At 42.0% G+C, this 21354-nt stretch overlaps 1 protein-coding gene across 6 annotated transcripts in view; it reads right to left on the reverse strand.

Annotated features, from left to right (window-relative positions):
- Window positions 1-21354, reverse strand: part of TMEM178A (transmembrane protein 178A) — a 235876-nt gene that overhangs the window by 15005 nt on the left and 199517 nt on the right. Inside the window, exon 1 of one of the 6 annotated variants that reach the window (XM_044772287.2) lies at window positions 20309-20440. The exons of the other annotated variants lie outside the window; for them this stretch is intronic. The gene's annotated coding sequence lies outside the window, so the exon portion shown is untranslated. Of the gene's footprint in view, window positions 1-20308; window positions 20441-21354 lie in introns of those variants that run through there. 6 annotated transcript variants of the gene reach the window in all.

Raw genomic sequence — 21354 nt, forward strand, 5'->3', positions numbered from 1 at the left:
ATTGGGAGAAATCAGCTTGGAATTTTAAGTTAACACAGATAAATTACACGTCTGAGTTTGACCCAACCCATTTGAACTTTCAAATGGGTTGCACCAAAAAGTTTATTAGGAAGTGTGTTATTTGGAAACCAGAAGACATTTTTCCATAAAGACAACCTTCTACATGGTGGCTTAGGTGGTGACTGGGTCTCCAGACAACCCAGAAGCCTATTTAACCCCAGGGCAGCTGACGTCATTCCTTCATATGAATTTTACTAACCTGAATTCTGGGTCCCAGGAGAAAAGGTAATATAGAAAGTAGAAAGGAGAAAGAAAAACACATCCTCCCTTTTCTGGTTGCATGGCCAGCTCTACGCATAATATTTTGAAATGGGCAAATGTACCCATTGATCTATCTTGTCCCTTCTCCTACCCACCCTCCCAACCCACGCTTTTATTGCATAAATTAATATAGGCCTATTTTTCCTCTAAAGTCTTCTCAATCCCATGAAAGTATCTACCTTTCCTTCAAATTAAAACACAACAAAACCTCCTTCTTTCATTACAAATCATCTTGGTCAGTTGTTCGGATAAATGCAACGTGATCTGATTAATTTTTAAAGAGATATGAGTGAATGTTGATCCTTTAACTCTGGCAGCTATTAAAAAAATACCCTCATAGATGCAAATAAACCTCTAACTGGTGGAATTTAAGTAAGCATAAAAATAAAGTGATTTTTTAAAAAAAATCAGGCATCGAAAGGGGGAGATTACTATTTGAGCATAGTTCGTGTCATGCGTCAGTCACTCCCTGACGTGAAGGCACCCACAGTATCATCTTCCCTAAAGAGTTTCTCAGATGTCATTGTGCATTAAGAATCAATCACCTGGGGAGCTAGTTCAAAATGTAGATTCCTGGACCCCACCCAAGATATTCTGAATCAAAAGATTTTGGATGGATCCAGGAACCTGAATTTTAACAGACATCCCAAATAATTCTGAGGCAGGCAGTCCTTGCATCTCACTTTCACAAACCCTGCCCAAGACTCTCTCTGCTCTTCAGAAGGTTTTTTTTTTTTTCTTATGAAACCACAGATTCCCTAAAAGCTCAAAACTCTTTTATTTTCCTCTTTGTTCTTTCAACCTGTGGCAGTGACTGTGAGGGCTAAGGCATATACGTTAGGTGTTTATGTCTAAGTTAGGTGTTTATAAGTCAGAAAATTCTTGTGCTTAAAAAGAGCAAACAATCTGGGTACGAGAAGAACAATAGAAAACAAACTGCAAATGTATTTTTTTAAGTAGATCTTTACTAGTTATTTTATTTTTATTATTTTTTATTTTTATTTATTTATTTGTTTATTATTTTTAATTTTTTTGTGAGGAAGATTGCCCTGAACTAACATCTGTTGCCAATCATCCTTTTATTTTTTTTCTCCCCAAAGCCCCAGCACATGGTTGTATATCCCAGTCGTAAGTCATCTAGTCCTTCTATGTGGGATGCCACCACAGCATGGCTTGATGAGTGGTGTGTAGGTCCACGCTCAGCATCCAAACTGGCAAACCCAAGATCGCCAAAGCGGAGCGCGTGAACTTAACTGCTCAGCTGGCCCCTGCAAATGTATTAAGAGCTTACATTTGTATTATTCAAAACTATCGTTCCACTAGATATTCAACCTCAGGCTGACCTTGAGGCTCTGTGTAAGCAGGAAGTAAAAACTAAAGCAGAGTTGAAGTTATGTCCAAATACACACACTGAATCGATCAGCAAAGACTGGGGGACTTACTGGTTCCAGGCAGTTAAGGAGACTTTTATCCAATCATTAGCTTCCCACTAAGCTAGCCAAGCAGAGACTTCAGGGGCCACATATGACAAAGAATACAGACTGTACAGAATTAGTTCAGAAAGTCACTAAAGAAACAAACAGCAACAACATTAAAACAATAACAAACTCTAGGGAGGAAGAAGAATCTAATTTCCAGAGTTGCTACATTATATAATTTTAAATGCTCAGTTTTCAACAAGAAAAGTACAAAACATACAAAGAAACAAGAACATATAGCCCATACATGAGGAAAAAAAGCCAGTCAATAGAAACTGTCCCTGAGGAAGCCCAGACACTGGACTCACATGACAAAGCCTTTAAATCAGCTGTTTTAAATATCTTCAAAGAACTGAAGGAAATCATGTCCAAGGAACGAAAGGCAAGTATGAGAATGATGTCTCATCAAATAGAGAATACCAGTAAGGAGATGGAAAGTATGAAAAGAAAAAAATCACTCAAAGAAAAAAACAAATAGAAATTCTGGCATTAAAAAGTAGAATAACTGAAATAAAAACTTCACTAGAGGAGCTCAAGAGGATGTTGAGCAGGCAGAAGAAAGAATCAGCAAACTTGAAGATAGGTCAATTGAGATTATCCAATCTGAGAAAATTAAGGAAAAAGTATGAAGAAAATGAACGGAGCCTCAGAGACCTGTGATATATCATCAATCAGTCCAATAATAGTAATTCTGGGGCATAATGGGAGCCCCAAAAAGTAAAAGAAAGAAAGGGAGGCAAAAAGAATATTTGAAGAAATAATCACCAGAAATTTCCGAAATTTGATGAAAAACATGAATCTACACATCAAAGAAGTTTTATGAACTACAAATAGGAGAAACTCAAAAAATCCACACCCAGACACATAGTAATCAAAGTAGTGAAAGCCAAAGATAGAGAATATTATAAGCAGCAAGAAAAAAGCAATTTATCACATACAAGGAGTTCTCAAAAGATTAGAAGCTGCTTTCTCATCAGAAGGGAGAGGACTGACATATTCAAAGCACTGAATGAAGGATTCTCAAACAAGAATTCTATATGCAGCAAAGTCACCCTTCAGAAATGAAAAAAAATTAAGACATTCCCAGTTAAACAAAAACAGAAAATTTGTCACTAGCAGACCAGCCCTACGAGAAATGCCAAAAAGAAAATGTCTCCCTTTACTAAAGGACAGTAACTGAATCTACATAAAGAAAGAAAAAACATTTGTAAAGGTCATGACATAGGTAAACATAAAAGATAACATAAATGTATTTTATTGTTTGTAACTTTTTTCCTCTTGTCTGATTTAAAGGACTGAAAGCATAAAGCAATAATTATAAGTCTGCATTGATGGGCATACAATTTAATTTGTACGAACAACAATAACAGTTCAAAGGAGAAGACAGGGAATGGAGCTTATAGGAGCAATGTTTTTATATACTAATGAAAGTCAGTTGGTATTAATTCAGATTTAATTGCTATAAATTAAGATGTTTGTTGTAATCCACAGGGCAACCACTAAGAAAATAACAAACAAACAAAGTATATATGTAGGAAATGAAATGAAAAGGGAATTAAAAACCTCATTAGAAAAACATCTATTTAACCCCAAAGAAAAGATAATAAAGGAAGAATGGAGGAACAAAAAAGACATAAGGCATATAGAAAACACCGTGCAAAATGGCAGACATAAATCCTACCTTATCAGGAACTACAATAGATCAAACACACCAATCAAAAGGCAGAGATTGGCATTATAAATAAAACAACAAGATCCAACTGTACGATGTCCACAAGAGACAGACACAAATAGGTTGGAAGGAAGATGGAAAAAGATATACCATGCAAACAGTCACCAAAAGAGAGATGGAATGGCTATACTAGTATCAGACAAAACAGACTTTAAAACAAAACTTGTTACTAGAGGCAAAGAAAGACATTTTATAACGATAAAAGGTCAATCCATTAAGAAGATATAACAACTACAAACATATGTGCACTTACCAACAGAGCCCCAAACTACTCGAAGCAAAAACTAACAGAATTGAAGGGAGAAATAGACAACTCAAAAATAATAGTTGGAAATTTCAATACTCCACTTTCAATAATGGTAGAACAGATGGACGAATCAGCAAGGAAACAGAAGACTTGAACAACGCTATAAACCAACTAGACAACAGAGATATCAACAGAACACTGCACCCAACAGCAGCAGAACACACATCCTTGTTGAGTGCACCTAGAACATTCTTCAGCATAGACCATGTTAGGCAATTTTTTAAATCTCAACAGATTTAAAAGTATTAAAGTCATACAAAGTATGTTCTCTGAACACAATACCATAAAATCAGAAATCAATAACAGAAGGAAATTTGGGAAATTCACAAATTTGTAGAAATTAAGTAATACACTCCTAAACAGTCAAAAGGTCAAAGAAGAAATCACAAGGGAAATTTAAAAACACTTTGAGATTAATGAAAACAAAATCACAATGTACTCAAACTTATGGGATGCAGCTAAAGCAGTGCTTCGAGGGAAATTTATAGCTGCAAGTGCCTACCTTAATAAAGAAGTTCTAAAATCAATGACCTAACTTTCCTCCGCGAGAAACTAGAAAAAGAAGAACAAACTAAACTCAAAACAGAAAGAAAGAAATTATATAATTACAGTGGAAATGAAATAGAGAATAAAAAAATAGAGACAATAAATAAAACTAAAAATTGGTTCTTTGAAAAGATTAATAAAACTGATAAATCTTTAGCTAGATTGTCCAAGATGAAAAGAAAGAAGACTCAAGTTACTAAAATCAGGAATTAAACAGGAGACATTACTAATGATCTTACAGAAATAAAATATAGTATAAGAGAATACTGTGAAAAAGTTATATGCCAACAAATTATTATTATTATTTTTGCCAAGAAAGATTAGCCCTCAGCACATTTGTGCCAATCTTCCTCTATTTTCTATGTGGGTTGCCACCAAAGCATGGCTGACGAGTGCTGTAGGTCCAAACCCAGGATCCGAACCCACAAATCTGGGCCGTCGAAGTGGAGCACACCAAACTTAACCATTATCCCATGGGGCTGACGCCAACAAATTAGATAATACAGATAAAAGGGCAAATTTCTAGAAACACATAAACTATCAAGACTGAGTAAAGAAGAAATAGAATAGATCTATAACAAGTAAAGAGATTGAGTTAGTAATTAACTTAATAAAAAAGTTCCTACAAAGAAAAGTCCAGGACCAGATGGTTTCACTGGTGAATTTTACCAAATGTTAAAAGAAGAATTAACAATCTTTCATAAACTTTCAAAATAAAACAATAGAAGAGGAGGGAACAATTCCCAAATCATTGTATGAGACCAGTATTACCCTGATAGAAAAAACAAAGACATCACAAGAAAAGAATACCACAAAATATTCCTTATGAATATGTATGCAAAAATCTTCAACAAAATACTAGCAAACTGAATTTGGCAATACATAAAAAGTGAGATTTATGCCAGGAACGAAAGATTGGTTCAACATATGAAAATCAATTAATGTAGGATACCTTAGTAATAGAATAAAGCACAGAAACCACATGATCATCTCATAGACACAGAAAAACCATTTGACAAAATCCATTTGACGCTCATCAACAACTCTACGAGCTAGATATAAAATAGGTAATATCAGCACCATTAAGTAGGTAGAAATATCTGAAGCTCAGGGAGGTTAAGCAACTAGCCCAAGGACACAGGGCAAAGTAGTAACCAAGCTTTAACGTATACGCCGTTACATCACTTTTGTGTACTACTCAATCAGGAAAGTTAGAAATCCTTAATCTTTTAGAAATGTATCTTAATTCTGTGAGTGGTTGGAACTGTAGCTATTAAATGGACTGTCAATCTGAAGTGAAAAATAAATTTTTTCAGGTTAGTACCAATATACTCTTGTGGAAACAAAGCATATATCTAATCGAGGCTTCTGTCTGTATATTATCCATACTTTTCAGTACATGTTATTTGGAGATTAGACTAGCTCCACAGCTGAGTCAATGGCCTCATCCTACCTGCATCTCACAGAAGCTAGTTAACGTTGGCACTGGGGTGTGGACTGGGGAGAAACTGTTCTCTCAGACCCAGAGGGGCCAGACCTACAACAACTCCTGTGCTAAGGAAATGTGTGCTTCCTCTCACCTCATTGCAAATATTCTCAGGGCCCATCTCCTCTGCCCCGAGCTGGGAACAGGCATGCTCCCAGTGGGCATGGAGAGTAGCAGAAGGAGGCGGGCAGCTGGCCCAGGGCTCTCCCGCTTCCCCAGGGGAGTCTGGCATGTGCCAGCAATGAGGTAAGCTGTGCACACATCACCAAATTACCTTTCCTTCCCCACTAATCCCCGAGGCTAAATTTAAACTGCCAAGAACTCTGAAATGAGAAGAGAAAGGAGGTTGGGAGAGTGACAAAGTCTGGACCAGACAGTGATAAGCACTACTCAAAGATCCCAGTGACCGGGAGTCTGGTGGTGAGCCCAGAGCATCTGAGCTGAATTTGCAAGAAAATCTTCTCCAGCCCCCATGCTCTGTTCCCTCGGAAGATGATTAGAGGCTTCACGCAGAATCAGAGAGAAAGTGGGAATGAAGGACAGATCAGTCGCAGTGTCAGAGGCCTGCCATTAGCCGTTTTATTTCCCTGTTCTTAAACACTTGTTCCACTGTCATAGCAGAAAATCAAATAGATTCGAAGAGGAAAATATATTGTTAAGGTCTGGCTTCCTGCAGCATACACATAAAACTGACAAAATGAAACCTGACAAAACTCACATAGGAAAAGACCTGTAGTTGCTTGATGGCTTGCAAAGACAAATTATGTCCTTTTGATAAAAAGGCAAGTATATATACTAGCGGGGGTTACAGACAAAAGTTCCATGCACTATTATGTTAAAGAGTGATACTGTGAAAATCCACAAGGAGGCATCAGATTCAAATTTTTTCAAAGCCATGCATGTAAACTGTGAAGTTAACTGGCTTTTCTGGGTTTAGAGAGCAATGAATCTGGCTCTCTGAAAAGGAACACAAAAAGCATGAGCTCATAGCACCAGATGGCATCACACAATGGGGGGAAGAAACACGCAGAGGGCTGGAAAGAACAAGTTGTGGTTTATATTTAGTGATTAATTAGCTTCTTAAAGGGCCAAGTAGAGCCGCTTTAAAGACAATATAAATCATACAATAAGATATATAAATATGCTGCACAGGGGTTAGGAATGAGGCTTATGGTCTGGTGAATTTCTGTTGTTTCTGATGCTTAGAGAGATGAACCAAATTCCAAGCTAAGTCATAGAAACCCATACTCTAGGTTAAACGAGAGAGAAATGTGAGAAACAGCAGAACATGCTGTAAAAAGTCCTAACTCCCAGTCAACAATGAGGGAGTATACCTGATGGCTAAAGGCCTCATAGTCAGACAGACTTGGATTTGAATTCCAGCTGTGTGACTGTGGGCAAATTATTTAACCTCTCTGAGCCTCAGTTCTCTCACCTGTAAAAGAGGGGGAATAACGGCAGACACCCTATGGGGTCACTGTGAAGAATGGAAGAGGTAATTCAAGGACTAAGCATTGGATGTGGCCCACTCCAGTCACTCAATAAATGTCAGCATTTGATTATGAGTTATCTCTCAGCCCTGCTCGCGTTCATTGTATAGAACCATTGCCACTGTGGAGTCTGTGTCCTAAATGGGCATCACAGATTAGCCCGAGTATACGGAGAGAAACAGACATGAAACAGCTGCCTGAACAATGGCCCAACGAACGGCTCTCGGGTTTCCTCTCCATCCTCACCACCTCAGTGCAAGACTCCCAACCCTTCACTCCTGAAGATTGGTAACTGGCCTCCTCGCCTCTGCTCTCTCCACCGTCCAGCGCCCCCTGCCTGCCAGTGGCAGACAAACCTGCCGTGGGGCCTCTGGAGCCTCAGCTGCCCATCTGTAATGTGGAATATGAAAACCTTTAAGACTTTTGCTATATCCACCTGTCTTTTACAGTACCAGGAACTCAATAGATTCTTTAAATTATTACTATAAGTGGGACACAGTTTTCTTTGCCATAATGCAATTAAGCATTTATTTTAGAATTACATACTTATTTTAAAAATACAGTGCCTGGCACATAATAGTGCTACATAATTGTTTATTAAATAGCTTTAACGTTGGCCCCTGGCAGTGTCGTGCCCATTTCTTCCTAAACCTGCAGCCTTCACCTTAAGATAATGAAAACCTCCTTGGCCCCCCAGGCCCACCGACTTCACTCGAAACGCCTTCCCACACACCAGAGCCCACGCGGCCCACTCCCTTCTCTGGCTTTATTTTGAAGTTAGAGGCTGAGCCACACAATTTGGCTCTGGATTACTAGTCATTTCCTAACATACGGGAAACTCTGCCTCCCTCTGAACGTCCCAAGTTCCTTAAGAGCTGAGGCTGTGACTTCTTTCTGGGTCCGTGATGTTTAAGAGATATGTCAGCAACAGTTGCTGACAACGCGGTATAATCGATGCTTCAAGTTCTCCAGCAGATGAAAGGATAGTGAACACTCTGCTTTGTTTCCTAAAACATTTCAAAGGCCACTAGGAATTCCATAACAGGCCCATAGGCAGAAAAATAAAGAACTCTTTCCTACCAGCTCTGCCTGCACACATGCCAGTTTCAAAGGAAAGATCAGTCGTGGGGTCACAGGGCAGGGTGGCTGCCATGTTCTTGTCAGAGAGATTTAATTTCAGAGGGAATCAGGTGCTAAGCAGACAAAAGGAAATGTTTTCCTCGTCACCTCCTTTAATGGGTATGAACAGCCCCCATTTAGATAAATCAAACAAGTACAGTAAGTTTATTGGCTTAATGCTGACTTTGAAGCCTCAAATGGCCAAAACCAGGCCTAAAGATCAAGCCCCTGAGGGCAAACCCAATGGCAAGTCTCCAGAATTTAAAGGAGAGAAGTAGGAAGTTAGTAAAGCCAAGAGTGGTGCTGTCCAGTAGAAACATAATGTAAGTCGCATACAGTCATGTGTCACTTAATGATGGGGACCTGTTCTGAGAAATGCATCATTAGGTGATTTCATAGTTATGTGAACACTGTAGAGCATACTGAAGGGGAACAAAATTTGCCACCCCAAAATACGTCTCCCTAACATGAGGATTAGTTTAGGCTGATTATTTTTAAGAAACAAAAGACACAAAGTTTTTCTTGCTACCTCCCCCTTACCTGCCTAAAAGAATTCAGATTAAAAAAACCCTGTCTCAGGAAGCAAGCTGTCACCTCAGCATGACATGAGCTAGGTGGTAGACAGAGAGGAACCTAGAAGAGCCTGTTTGTTGGGCTCCCCTCTGTGTACTTCTGTTTCTGTGTGGCCAAACACTTGTTTTCCAACCGTTTGCTCCTTTTCACCTACATGTGAATTGCCTTCCTTCTCTTTGAAGCGACTCTCCCCACCTCCAAAACCTTCTTTTGTCTTTAGCTGAGGATGGTATTTACGGTGAGGGCTTCAGCCATTTTGGGGAGATGGTCGGTTTTCCTGGGTTTCTCCCATGTATACACACTATTAAACTGTTGTTTGTTTTTCTCCTATTAATCTGTCCATGTCAATTTAATTCTTAGACCAGCCAGAAGAACCTAGAAGGGTAGAGGAAAATTTCTTCCCCCACCCCCCCCCCGCCCTACAGTACTTACACAAACACAAACCAAGATGGTATAGCTTACTATACACTTAGGCTATAGGTACTAATCTCATGGGACCATCACTGTACATGCCATCTGTCCTTGATGAAAATATCATTATTCAGCACATGACTGTATACAATTTTAAATTTTCTAACAGTCACACTATAAAAATAAACAGTTACTATTAATTTACTATATTACAATTTAACATGCAATCAATATTTTGAAGATTATTAATACTTGATATACTTTTTTCCATATTAAGTCTTCAAAATCTGGTGTGTGCTTTCCACTTACAGCACATCTCCTTTTGGACAAGTCTCATTTCAAGTGCTCAACAGACACAGGTGGCTGGTGGCTATTGTACTGGACAGAGATTTCCAGAAGAAGGTGAATAAGATTCCAATGAAAATAAAAGCAACTGAGAGCACATGTTTGAAACAGGAAGTGCCTGAAAAGTGTGAAAGTTATTCTTTGTTTCAGATACTCTCTCCACAACATACTGTCATGTTCTGCTATAATTGTTTCATATTACCAATGAAGAATCATCTTCTCAGTAGTGTGGAATTATATCTTAGTTCACTCTGTGTTCTCTTTGGAGCAAGACAGCCTGGGTTTGCATTCTAGCTTCACCACTTACCAGCTGTGTGCTCTTGGCCAGTTGCTGAACCTCTCTGGGCACCAGTTTACTCAGCTGTAATATATGTATAGACAGTGACAGCCCACCTATCTCAGAGGAGAACTGAATGAAACGCTTATATATAGTATTATTAGTGTGAGCTCAGGTGAGTTCCTTGAACTGTAAATACATGCTCTCTAGGGGCCAAAAAGGGAGGGTTACAAAGTGACAGATTCAACTTATTGCAGAGATAGGAAACATTGCCACAGGAAGTTTTAAAAAAAAGTGACAGTAGGGGACTGGCTCCATGGCCAAGCGGTTAAATTCTCGCGCTCGGCTGCAGGCGGCCCAGCGTTTCGTTGGTTCGAATCCTGGGCGCGGACATGGCACTGCTCATCAAACCACGCTGAGTCAGATCCCACATGCCACAACTAGAAGGATCCACAACGAAGAATATACAACTATGTACCGGGGGGCTTTGGGGAGAAAAAGGAAAAAATAAAAGCTTTAAAAGAAAAAAATTTTTTAAAAAAAGTGACAGTAGAGCAAACCAGAAATAACTGTTCAGACAGGCATGATCCTGGGCAAAGGTGGAAACTTGTTGTGTTGGGATTTTGGAGGTCACTGGTTTGCAGAATTAAAATTTAAATTTCCTTTAATTTAGTTACTATGTTGCATCTACAATAAAAAGTAATAAAATATTTACAACTTCAAAACTAGGGGTTTTCAGTTTCTCAGAAGCACCCCGGCACAGTCAGTAGCGTAGCTGGTGGGTGGGGGATTCACGATCGGGGGCCAAAGAGCACATGGGATTTTATGTGGCTTATGGGGGATTTCAGCCCAGCTGAGCACTCTCTGCCTCACCTCCCTCCCCTTCTCCTCTTCTCCTTCCATTTACCTTCTCTCTCCAGCAGGAGACGGCAGAACCACAATGTGGACCCGGCTCCTATTCCTTTTTCTCCGTCTCAGAGGTGCCAGTGTGGGAAAGGGTACATGGTCATGCCACTGGAGAGAAGGCAGACACAGGCAAGACCGACACCCCTCCCATACCTCACTCCCTGAGCCCATCTCCTGTGAAACCGAATACATACAGCCATCAACTCAGTGGATGTGCGGCCGCAATGCACTGTGGTATTTTCCTTCCCACAGGGGATACCGTGTTACTGGGACAGGCCTCAGTTGCTGCTCCTTACTCTCGCTCTGGTCAGAACATGCTGACCTCAGAGAGTTCGATAAGTCTGAACAACAGCTGTCTTAACAGTACACAGGTCTGAAGCTGTTGTTAATACACACCTGGTTAGAATCTCCTGGATTCAGGAAGGCATCCAGTCAGGGTGGGAAGCAAACCTAAGCCTTCTTTCCTTTCTGGTCTCCACAGCTTTTTCAACTAGTGTGGACATCAAGGAACAAAATTTTTTTAAATCAGAAGGTTAAGCCTATGTACTCCCAAATACTAGGAGAAACTTGGGAATATGGGTTTTTGTTCTGCATTTAATATGTGTGTATATGAAGCAGCATGCAAGAGTGTAAACTAGAATATTGGCTCTGGAACCAGTTGTGTGACTTACAGCAATAAACTCAACTGCTCTGAGCCTCCATTTCCTCATTTGTAAAATAGAGGTAATACAGTCTCACGGAATTGTCATGAGGATGGAATGAGATCATATATATCAAGTGTCCTAACAGTGCCCAGCTCATAGGTGATGCTTAATAAAGGACAGTGTCTATCTACCCCTCTACCTCCATCCCCTTTATAAGCAGGATGAGAAAAGTGTGAGTCCTGGGGCTGGCCGGGTGGTGTAGTTAAGTTTGCACACTGTGCTTCGGCAGCCCAGGGTTCGCCAGTTTGGATCCTGGGTGTAGACATATGCACCGTTTATCAAGCTATGCTGTGGCAGTGTCCCACATATAAAATAGAGGAAGATGGGCACAGATGTTACTCAGGGCCAATCTTCCTCAGCAAAAAGAGGAGGATTGGCAGTGGATGTTAGCTCAGGGCTAATCTTCCTCACAAAAAAAAAAAAAAAAGAGAAAAGTGTGAGTGCTGACCTGAGGGACCGCAGTGCTTGTAATTTCATTCTCATCTCCAGCATTTGGGAAAAAACTAGTGGTCAAGTATCAATCACTGTCCTTTGCCATCAAAAGTCAATCACTTTATCATTTATTCTTTCTTCGGAAGTGCCTTTTAGATGGAGGGCCTACTTTCTGAATCTAGAATATGGTTCCACAAAAACTAAGAACTAGTAAAGTGTAACTAAACCCTAACTCTGAAATGAGGAGAGGGGAGGGAGAGAGGGGGGGAGGGAAAGAGGGACGGAGGGAGAGAGAGGGGGAGGGAAAGAGAGAGAGAGAGCACTCTCCCACTTGCCACTTGATGACCTACGAATACTGATGGCTTTAGCAACTTCTCAAATACTCAGAAAAGAGCAACTGACTGGAGAAAGCCTGCCCATTCTAGAATGGGTTGGCAGTGTTCCAGCACAAAAATTATCCTTAAAAACAACACACTCTTGGCCTCTTCCAGGTGACTTGATAGAATCCTTCTCGTTGAGCTACACTTTCAAAAGTTGTTTCCTTTCTGAAAATGAGCCCTGGATCAAGCTGAATTGACTAACTGCTACAGTATATGGAGTCAGGAGAGCAACGTTCGGTATGGCTAATTTATGAAAATATAGACAAGGGCAACAGCTCTGCTCAGACTGTGAAAAAATTCAAACATATTTGTTACCATGAACAATGTGCTTGTGTCCCCTTCACCAGATGGGCTGCTGGATTTATGACAGGACGTGTCAAAGATACATATCGAGATAAATGGAAACCAGGAGCCCCTTTAAAGCCAGCCTTCAGGATCTGAAGAGAGAGCCTGTTCTATTGCTGGCTCGAGAACTGATAGAGTTGTACTCCTAGGCTTTGAAAAGTTACTGAAATCAATTTCAAAAAACAACAGAAAGTAATTTTAAACAATATTTTCAACTTTTTCTAAGTAATGATCAGGCCAAGCGATGATGAGGCAAAACAGACAAGTCTGAATTTCACTTCCTTTTAGCCCAGCCTCTCATAGTCAGGTGGCCTGGTAGGTACCAGAGACAGGAAGTGAAGGAGCAATAAAATCTCCAAATTGGATGAATTATCAAGAATTCCCTCCAAGAAGAGCCGAGGATGGCACTTGTCACCTTCCAGGGGCAAGAACTTGATGGCAGGAAGAAGCCAAATCCCAAAGCCATTTGGGGCAGGAAGATGACAGTCAGGGCAGGGCCCTCTGTCTTGGCAGCCTTTACCACTATTTCCCATGTGCTCTAGTTCCTCCAACAGCTCAACGGGCATCTCTAAATCACGACAGAAATCTGCAGCCAGATAAGCACACTTTCGAGACCACCAGAATTGCTTTCGTGTCGTTATAGGCAAATGATAATCATGCTTTTATTTATTATATAGCTGTTACGCCGTACTCAAAGCGCCTTCTCACACATCCCTGTAAGTCACATAAGGCAGACATTCTGTCTCTTTTGCAAATAAGGAGAACAAGGCACACAGAGCTTAAGCAGCATGCCTATGGCCAGATAACTAAATAGTGATGATAATTTACTGAGGGCTTGCTATATGCCAGGCTCTGTGCTGAGAGCTTTACTCACATCGCCCCATGAGATAGGTTCTATATTACCTCTGTTTTACAGAGGGGGAAACTGAGGCTCAGAGAAGTTAAATAATTGCCTGAAGTCCCACGGCTAAAGATTGACAGAGCTGGCACTGAATTGGCATCTACTTCACAAACCAGTTCTTAGCTATCTTAACAGACTTTGCCAGATGAGAATCACTGTGACTACATCTGATCATGCCTAATTAGGCCTCTGACATGGACAAGGACAAAGCAGGCAGGTACGGACTGCTGTGTGGCATTGCTTGTAGCATAATATTAACTTGTGTATTCCCATTCCCTCGGCCCTCACGCTGCCCTTTACCCACAAGGAAGCAGAAACAAAGGCTGGAGGAAACCACTGTCCAAAGCTCTGCATGCAAAGATTTCTCCCCGGGCTTGCCTGGCAGGTTTCCAGGTGCCTACACCCCTGCGTGGGGCTGAGGAAAAACAGGAGAAGGGGCAGTGGAGGGGCTGGGGAGAGGTACAGGAAGGGTGGGAGGGGAAGGAGGGCCGAGAAGGGAGGAGATTCCACCTCTCTGTAACCCCAGAGCTGCAGATACGAAGGACCCCAGGATGAGAGTGGGGGGGGGGGGATTCAACTCCTAAAGTGAAGATGGAGGGAAAAACCTCCCCCTTGACGGAGTGCAGCTGAGGTCCCCAGATGGGAATCTCTCTGTGTGTGGGGGGAAAGAGGGCCCACGCCCACAGCTGCACACTCTACACTGACGTCTCCATTCTTCCTCCTACCAGAACTCAACCACCTACCCGCATAGTTCAAACAGTCAAAATAACCATCAGGTGCTTGAGCCTGAAATACAAATGTACTTCTGGTCCAGTTTCAATGACAGTGTAAAGGAGAGCTGTAATTCTTTCTGTTTACCACCTGTGCATATCACACCTCATCCTAACAGTCCTTGTAGGAGGACAAGGAGAGGACGAGATATCTTGCATGTAGTCCAGAGCTGTACCTTACTACCCTTCTCATGGCATCTTAGAACACACACACACACACACACACACACACACCCCTTGCCACATTTCAGCCCACATCACATCAAAACATGCCCACAAAATGTTTCCAGCCTTAATGAAGCAGCATGAACGACACAGAGGACCAGGCAGGAAAAACTAAAGTTCCAATAGGCAGTTTTGCTAAGCATCACTTAAGTCAGCTATTTGGGGATACAGCGCCAAGATCCGATGGGTAGGCAGAGTTATCAGAATCGCAAAAATCAAAGGTTAACACCGAGCCTCCATTCACCTTGTGGGTCAGCAGCTCTGCCCCAGCCGCCCCTCTCATCTGCTCCCCACCCCGCCCCCAGGCCCGGTTCAGCGAGGCTTCTCCCCTCAGGCGCCAGCTCAGCCCAGAGCTGCAGCTCATTAGCATTCCTCTCACTCCCCTCAACCCAAGGGGAAAAACTTCCAGCTGCCTTGTACTTAAGCATCACCCTCGGCGCCTTAAGCCTGAGCCTGTGCATAATTGACTAGGAATATGTTGATAAGGAATGGGACTGTTCCAAGGTTCTGAAGGATAACTAGGTAATTAAAAGAAAAACCTAATTTAAGAAAATTCTGAAGACACTTTTTTAAACTCTCTGGCAACATCCTTTATGGATTATTCTCTTTTACCAGAGACTCCTGTTTTGCCTTTGTTTGGTTTTCAAAGCCTGGGGCTAGATATCCACTGTTTCAGGGCTTCCCGCAGTCCTCAGCCTCCTCGGGGGTAACTTACAAAGCCCTGGACTAGAAGCACAAAGGCCACCTCCGTTTCCTCGCAGGGCTCAGAAGTACCTCAGGTTTTGGAACTCTGCACACCTGGTGACTTCCTGCTCAGGGCTCAGGACAGTGCACCCTGAGGACCCTGGCACCCTAGGCAGCAGCTGCTGCCACTTGTTAGGGCAATGCACAAGGTCCCGGGAGCGCCACGAATTACCAGATGCACAAATAGGCAGGGACGAGACCAGCCTCTGTGGCGCTCCCTGCTTCTGGCTGCACCACTTCGCTGCCTCGCTGGTTTACGCCAGCCAGCTGCCACATGCATCCTGAGACACGCAAACAAACATGCGGGGCTCTACAACCGCGCACCAGGAGGTCCCTCCCTCCCTAATAGACAGCCTGCACCAGCATGTCCTCACTCCGCATGGCCTCCCTATCCTGGAGGCTGGCCTAACCTTAAATTGTGGCCCTGCAACCTGCTATCTTTATGAAATTCTCTGAGTTTTAGCTAATCCGTAAAATGAGGCTGATAATATTGATTTCATAGGGTAAGCAGGGAGTGTTCGAGCCCAGGCACTCTTTATGCACGATCACCCTTTAATCCACACTTCCTGCTTTGCCCCACTTGGTCACATCTCACAGAGCTGGTCTTATCCAGCCCGATTTGCTGAAGAGCTTGTCTAACTTCAGCTATTGGACTTGTGATTTTCCCTTAATAAACCTATAACCTGAATGAAAATGAACACAGGCCCTACCCTCAGAGAGCTTAAAGTCTAGAGAAGGACACTGGCATTACTGAAATAACAGCACAAACAGATGTCAAATTACGACTGACACAAAGGAGAAGCACACAGTGCTCCGAGCCCCTAGAACAGGGTGCCGGAGCTGCGAGGGGAAGGTGGAGGCAGTCCAAGCTCATGGATTATCCAGCACAAGGATTATCCTCGTGGGGCTGGAGGAAGGCATGTACGTGGATTTGAAGAGAAAGGGGTGGAGTACAGGGGTGCAGAGGGTAATGGGGTGTCAGGGAAGATGTTGCTAGGGAGGAAAGTGAGGGCTAGACCATGGAGGGCCTGAAAGCGGGGTTGAGACTTGGTCTCTATCATGAGCCTCAGTGGAAGTCACTGCAGACTGTAAACTAAGAGAAGACGGGATCAGAATTGGTTTTTTAAAACAAACAAGCATAAAACGCTACTCTTGGGGATGGCCTGGTGGCATAGTGGTTGGGTTTGCACGCTCTGCTTCGGTGGCCCGGGGTTTGGGGGTTTGGATCCCAGGTACCAACCTACACACTGCTCATCAGATCAGGCTGCGGTGATGTCCCACATACAAAAAATAGAGGAAGATTGCCAAAGATTTTAGCTCAGCAACAATCTTCCTCAAGCAAAAAAGAGGGGGATTGGAAACAGATGTTAACTCAGGGCCAGTCTTCCTCACCAAAACAAAAAACAAAAAAAAAAACTTCACTTTTGCCCCAGCATGGAGAACAGATTGGAGGGGCCAGCAGGCATTTAAGCAATGGAGATACAAGCAGGCCAGGCAAAACCACCAGCAGAGACTGGTTCCCAGTGATGGGAGGTCAGAAAAGCCCCACTGGAGTGAATCTGAAAATTGATTCAGAGTCAGCCAGGTCAAGGGGCATGGGGTTGGTGGTGTTAGGGGAAGGAGTGGGCATTCCAGATGGAAGAACAGCAAAAGCTAAGGTGTAGAGGGAAGGAGTGGTTACAGGGACTAAAGGACAGGAGGTTCCGTATTGCTGGAGAAAAAGTGTGAGATGGAGAATGATGAGAAATAAAGTACTGAGGGGGCAGGTTGGAAGAGACCAGGCAGGAAGGGCACCTCCCCCCACTGCAAGGCTCCAGCCAGCAAGTTATCAGGAGCCACAGAAGGGTTTAAGCAAGGAAGCGATAGCATCAAGTTTTATTCTAGATAGATGATTCTGTCAGTTGGACAAAAAAAGGGATATGAGGAGATATGGGAGTCTGAAAGATCAGTTGACTAGAAGGCTATGCATCCACACGTTAAAATACTATGCAGATATTAAAAATGATTAAAATTGAAAAATTCTTGTGGCTTAATCCTGGATACAAAGCAGTATATATGGTATTATCTCAAATATGTGCTTCTGTATATATTTGCATAAAGACTGGATGAAAATAAATCAAATTTTAACAGGTTATATAACTAAGTGGCAGGGTTCTAGATGACTTTTGTCTTCTTTGCAGTTTTCTGCGTTTTCTACAATAAGTATGTGTTTATGAAAGTTCATAATTAGAAAAAAATAAAGATTTAGACTACATGAAGTCAGCATGAATGGCCCTATCAAACTGATAGCAACAATTTACATTTTGCTAGTGCCTGAGATTTAGTGACCCTAAATCTTAAGCCACAAGATAAACATCATCTCCCTGTGTTCACAGAGAGGAAAATGAAAAACAGGGAAGCAAAATGATTCATTTAACATGACACAAAGGGCTCGAGGCAGGAGCAGGTAGGAAGCAGGTAAGTGCATGCACACCTCAGCTGGTTCAATTCTTTTTGCTGAGAAATTATTTGAACAGAACAGATCATGCACAATCCAATAATTAAGATAGCCAAAATAATTAGAAACAGCCCAACAGACTGCATGATTATCAGCCCGAATCAATAAAGAAGTCAATCCGAAGCCTCGGATAAATCAGGCCTCTGGCCACTCTGCCACAGGGACTGTAATTTCAGAATCCTGAGCTCGATGAGGATGGTATTTTTCTAGAAGTGAGGAGGGGCCAGCATGAGGGGGAAGAAAGCAGAAGTTGCTTCCACACTGTGCCCATCCTCACCCATGCTGATGGTGTTAAGAGAGGAAAATGCTAACACAAGTGGTACACAATCGTGGCACACTTCACTCCCATGCTAAACGGGATGGTAGATACAGTGTGTTTCTCTAATTATTGATCATCTCGTGGCTTTTTCCCCACACCTCCCCATCACCCTCAGGAGTGTACCCAGAAAACACAGCAAAGAGCCCCACAGGAGACTGACCTCTATGACGCTTATTTTTACGTATTTTAAAACTTCAGAAAAGCTGAGAGAAACCCAGGGGCATTTTTTAATATGGCTCCTACAGCCTAAAATAACATTCTTGGCTTTGTTGGTCGGGCGAGGTGAGACCTGAGGGAGGGAGCATGCAGGAGGTAGGAGGCTAACCCAAACTGCCAGGCTTGCAGATTAAACAAGCGCAAATTAGTCAGTGTCCAAATTTATGCTGAAATGGACAGATACTGTATTTTGCAAGCTAATAAAGTGCATTTACATGTAAATACACAGAAAATGAATAACCAATTTACACTTTCTTAACCTACTGTGAGTGGTCCTGAGGAGCCACAGAATAACAAGTAACTAGAAGTTCAGCGTCCATGGGTCCTAATTCAATCCTGCCACTGCCAATCTCCTGCATCCGCTTTATTTAAAGGAGGCAGTAATGGGCTGTCACGGCAGAGAATGGCTGGCAAGCAGAGGCAGTGAAGAGGACGACTGTGTGGGATGCTCTACAAATGAGACCTGGCTGTGACTGTCAATCATCTGGACACTCTCACAGACCCGCCCCTCCGCCCTCCCAGTGACCCCTTTCTACTTCTGAGCCCTCTTGTAGTCCCTTGGGCTATGGCATTCCTGCCTGGCTCTCATCTTCATTTTCTCCTCTAGGAAGGATGGTCACAAACTTTACATCATTCCATAAATAGGAAGGACTATACACAGTACTTATCTAAGGCTCACTTATTGCAACACAGAAGAACACCCCAAGGCCTGAGGCAGGGACAATCAAGTCCCAAGGTCTTTACTCACAGAGCACCTCCTGAAACCCCACCTAGAGACTACCTCCCCTAACTTCAGACCTAATTCCAACTTGCTTCATCTATGGCCCTCTGTTCCTAGCCCATTAGAAGCAGCAAAGTAGAATACAAAAAGGGACAGAGTAGCTGTCTGAAGCAGACAACAGACGCAAAAGCAAGTGATGTTTAGAAAAGCAGCAAGCAAGAAAAAAAATCAGAACAAGCACAATCTTTTTCTTAAAGGGTAGTAGACAGTGTCATTAAGTTTTGAGGCACATAGTTTCACACATCTCTATATTCCCTAAGGGTGCCTAGGTATTAGGTCACAGTACACGACGATAACAGAGTCACTAACAAAACTTGAATTTCGTGCTCTCTGTTTCAGAAGGACGAGATGTACATAATGCCCTGAATAAATATATCCCTTCAGTTAGATAAAAAGTTTTGATGCACAGAAAGGTAGGTCATAGCTAACTGGAAAACTCACCCTTTACTTCCCAACACTCTAAGTAAATCATAAAATGGAATAATTTGGAAAATTTCTTAGAAATCATGAAGTCTGACTCTTCACTTTAAAAATAAGAAAGAGAAGTCTAGAGAGGTTTAAATAACTTCCTGAGGTCCCACCGGTAGCAGAGAGAGCCAGGCCCAGGCCTGTAGCTCCTGGTTCCCGAGGTTCCTCATCTCCCCAGACTCCCACACGGGCACACACCCCTCTGTCTACAAACGGTAATTTCCAGCAGTTCCAACCACACAGTCAGGGAACTGTCTCCTTTTTCTCCTGGTAAAAACGACTCTGAGTTGTGTGGCAGGAATTTGCTGTGTACATTTAAGGTGCTTTATCGTATATTCCCTGAGTACCGTACTCCTGGCCATATGGCTACCACAGACTAATTTCAGTTTCCTGGCTCATAATCTCCCACGGATTTTGTAAAACCCTTCCTAGTGTTACTGTTTATAAAGGGAAACAAACAAACGAAATCTCAAAAGAATGAAGAAACTTCCTAAGAAATATATTCCCAAATCAAGAGACCAAAAGACCACAATACCTTAGACCACGTCCAGTCTGTCTTCTGGAAGTCACACTCTGGTCTCTCAGTAAGAATCAGCCTGACAATGATGGGGACGATGAAGATGATTGTCTTGTCTAGCAAATCTCTGCTTTGTGTGGAATGATTTAAGCAAAAGCCACTGATCCCATCAAGCATCAGAAGTTGAGCAGTGGATCTGCCATTGTAATCCTTGCCATGGAGGACTAAAGAAGTTGACCTGAGCATTTCCTTCTCTCTACCTTAAGGAGGAAATCTGAGGTCAAAGCAATTATGTCATGCTCAAATTGTCTGAATAGGGCTTTCAGTGAAATTATTATGCCAATTACAATACGTGGCATAGCCACCTAAAATATGATTTGAGGGGGGGGAAAAAAAGAATCTGAAATGAATAATCAGGATTCATAATATGAAGTATATTAAAATGATCAAATATAACTTCCAGGTATTTAATACAGTGGATTATTAAATTCATAAAGTACATCTCTAAAACTTTTGAACAAAATGAAGCATAACATAATTGAGGACTTCTCTTTGACTTCACGTGGATTGTGAGTATTAAATACTCTCATGAAGCAAAGAAGGAATAAACCTAGAATTTTTTCCTATAGTAACAAAAAAAAAGTATACCATATTTTTCTTTCCTCAAAATCTTTTCAAAACTTCTTCAAAAAAACTTAAAATGAGCAAGTAAGGCAAAATTTAAATTATACTCTGCAATTTTCTAAAGGGTCCTCCTTTTTTGCTCTCTATTATAGACTCTAACTGGTTCCTCAAACCAGATATAATTTATTTCCAACTCCTTATGACGTCATCTAGAGAGAAAAAAATTATACAGTTGAGTCCTTCCAACCAAATGGCAAACATTACTCCCACAGAAGACAATTCCTGGAACAATACAGAAAGTTCTGCTTCTCCTGTGAAACCCTCAGGAAATGAAAACGAAAATTAGACTTGGGGGGAAACAATTGAAAACAGGAAAAGGCTCTCAAACTTGGATTGTCCTAATGCATACCTGCTTCTAGAGAGAACTGACCTTTTTCTGG

This window comes from Equus asinus, chromosome 6 (assembly GCF_041296235.1).
Source record: "Equus asinus isolate D_3611 breed Donkey chromosome 6, EquAss-T2T_v2, whole genome shotgun sequence".
In the NCBI taxonomy this organism is placed as follows: domain Eukaryota; kingdom Metazoa; phylum Chordata; class Mammalia; order Perissodactyla; family Equidae; genus Equus; species Equus asinus.